Below are 2,738 nucleotides of genomic sequence, written 5' to 3' on the forward strand. Positions count from 1 at the left end.
AAGGATGGGGGTGGGGGCTGGGCACCAGGACGCCTGGGTTCTCTCTCTGGCTCTGGAAACGCCCCCAACCCCTTGGAAAGCAGCGGAGGCTTCCAGGAGAACCCCTCAAACCTGCCCCCGCCTCCCGGGCGGCAGCCTCCCCCCCACCCCCACAACAAGCACAGGTGTCACTGGGGAGAGAAGCAGCCCCCCTAGAGCCCCCCGGCCATGCACCCAGCTCCGCCCCCCGCCCCCGCACGCGGCCCCTTCGGCCAGGCACCGAACCCCATGGCGGGGGGGGCTGCTCTTGAGGTCTGTGTCTAGAGCACCCAGCGGGGAGCGGGGCCCTCTGGGCCGGGTGCTGCACCCAGCCCAGGAGCTCCACTCCCTGCCCCCCACCACCCTGAGGCCCTGGGATGCGGGTGGGGTGCACAACCCTAGGGAAGGCAGACGATGGCAGCACCTGGCCCGGATCAGATGGGCCATGGGGCTCCCTCAGCCACTGGCACCAGCTTGGCCCCAGCACAGCCGAACCCCACAGCGGCAATGCCCCCGGCGCCGGGGAGGCCAGAGAGCAGGGCTTGGCTCCAGCAGCACAAGCACACCCAGCCCCTGGTGCCCACCATGTCCATTTCTGCACCACCATCCTCTGCCACCGCCAGCCCTGTGCCATCCCCCCTGCCACCGTCAGCCCCATGCCCTCAACCCCGCCGTCCCCAGCCCCGTGCCCTCACCCCCTGCCACCATCAGCCCTGTACCCTCACCCCTTGCTACCTCTCAGCCCCATGCCCTCAACCCTGCCTTCCCCAGTCCTGCGCCCTCATCCCCTGCCACCCCTCAGCCCTGTGCCCTCAACCCCGCCACCCCTAGTCCTGCGCCGTCAACCCGCCGCCCCCAGCCCTGCGCCCTCACTCCCTGCCACCGCCAGCCCTGTGCCCTCAACCCCGCCTCCCACAGTCCTGCACCCTCACCCCGTCACCTCTCAGCCCTGCTCCCTCAACCCCATCACCCCCAATCCTGCACCCTCACCCCCCAGCCTTGCACCTTCACTCCCTGAAAGCCCCATACCCTCAATCCTGCCACCCCAGCTCTGTGCCTTCACTCCCATCATGCCCAGTTCCCTCTGTCCCCCGCCTTGCTTAGCTCCTGCTGCCCCCAGCCACGGTGCGGGCAGAGAGGTCAGTACCAAGTGGTTCCCAGGCCAGAGGGGACCTTTGTCACCATCCCAGCTGCCCGCTGCGTCACATGGGCGGCAATTGATGCTGGCCAGGGGAAGGGGCCAGAGCTAAAGCGGGACAAACCCAGCAGGGCCTAGTCTGCGCCAGGGAGGATCTGCTGGCATGGCTGGACTGGAGCTCCCATAGAGCCATCCCAGAGTGTCCCAGCAGGACAGCGCCAGTGCCCCCAGCTCAGCCATGTCCCTGGGGCCCTGGCCTCTAGTGGCAAAGCCCCCAGGGCTGGCAGAACTGCAACCACATGGCTCTTCAGCTGGCACTACGCTGCCGGGCAGGGGTGGAAACAATCCGTTCCGGGCTGGGAAGTGTGGAGCAGGCTGGTGGCTGGCCTGAGTGGGTTCTTGGGTAAGATGGCTGTTGGGAGCAGCCAATGCCCTGCCACCGCCAGTGAAGCTGGTACCCACACCTCGAAGGGAGAACACATCCATGCCATGCAGGGCTTTGGCTGGGATGGCACTGTCAGAAACCAGCACCCCTGGCCTAGGGCTGAGCAGCCCCTGGCCCCATGGGGCCATCTCAGCTGGTGGCAACACACCTGCCAACGGGCAGGGGGGCTTGCCACAGTCACATGCTGCCATGCATGCTGCCACGCAGCCCACACCCACCCTGTGTCCAGGAGTCACAAGTTCTGTGCTCTAGAACTGCTTTAAATGAAGCCAGCCCGGACTCTGGTGCAGCATCTCCCCATCAGGGCACCCGTACACCAGGGCAAGAAGCTTCTGCGGCTTCGGTGCTTCCTGGGTCTGACCTTGGAGCGTTCAGCCCCCTGTTCACCTGAGTCCACCCCACTAGGACACCTGGGTAAGCCTCACACGCCCCCAAAGAGACCATGCACCCAGTTCCCCAGTCACAGGGATTCAGCCAGTGTTGACACAAAAGATTTATTACAGCGTAGAACAGAGCTTGTTAGCACAGAGAGCAGGAACTTTCAGCAAAGTACATCTTGGGGAAGGGCATCCAGGGCCCTGGTGCCCGTTCCCCTGAGTCCCAAAACAGGAGACTGACCTTCCAGCTACCTGGCCTCCATCAGGCCCATTGCCCCTCCTCCTTCCTTTGTCTCATTCCCTGGCCAGCAGGTCACCTGGTCTCTTTGTTCTCCAACACCTCCTGCTGATTCTGGCAGAGGAAGAGGCTCAGCCATCAGTTGCCAGGCCAGAGTGTGAGCTGTTCTCTGCAGCCAGTCAGCAGTCAGACCTGCCCTCTAGGGGTCCCTGCAATGATCACACACACTGTCCCACCACCTAGATACTTGAGTAACACATAGGGGAAAAGAACAGGAGTACTTGTGGCACCTTAGAGACTAACAAATTTATCTGAGCATAAGCTTTTGTGAGTTACAGCTTGCTTCATCGGATGCATGTAGTGGAAAATACAGTGGGGCGATTTTATATACACAGAGAACATGAAACAATGGGTGTTACTGTAAGCAGTGTCAGGATGAGCTCCACCCTGACATCTGGTGGTGAGGTGTGGCAAGAACTTCAGGGGCTGATCTCATTTGCATAGGCACACCCACCACGCCTA

This window comes from Caretta caretta, chromosome 24 (assembly GCF_965140235.1).
Source record: "Caretta caretta isolate rCarCar2 chromosome 24, rCarCar1.hap1, whole genome shotgun sequence".
In the NCBI taxonomy this organism is placed as follows: Eukaryota; Metazoa; Chordata; order Testudines; family Cheloniidae; genus Caretta; species Caretta caretta.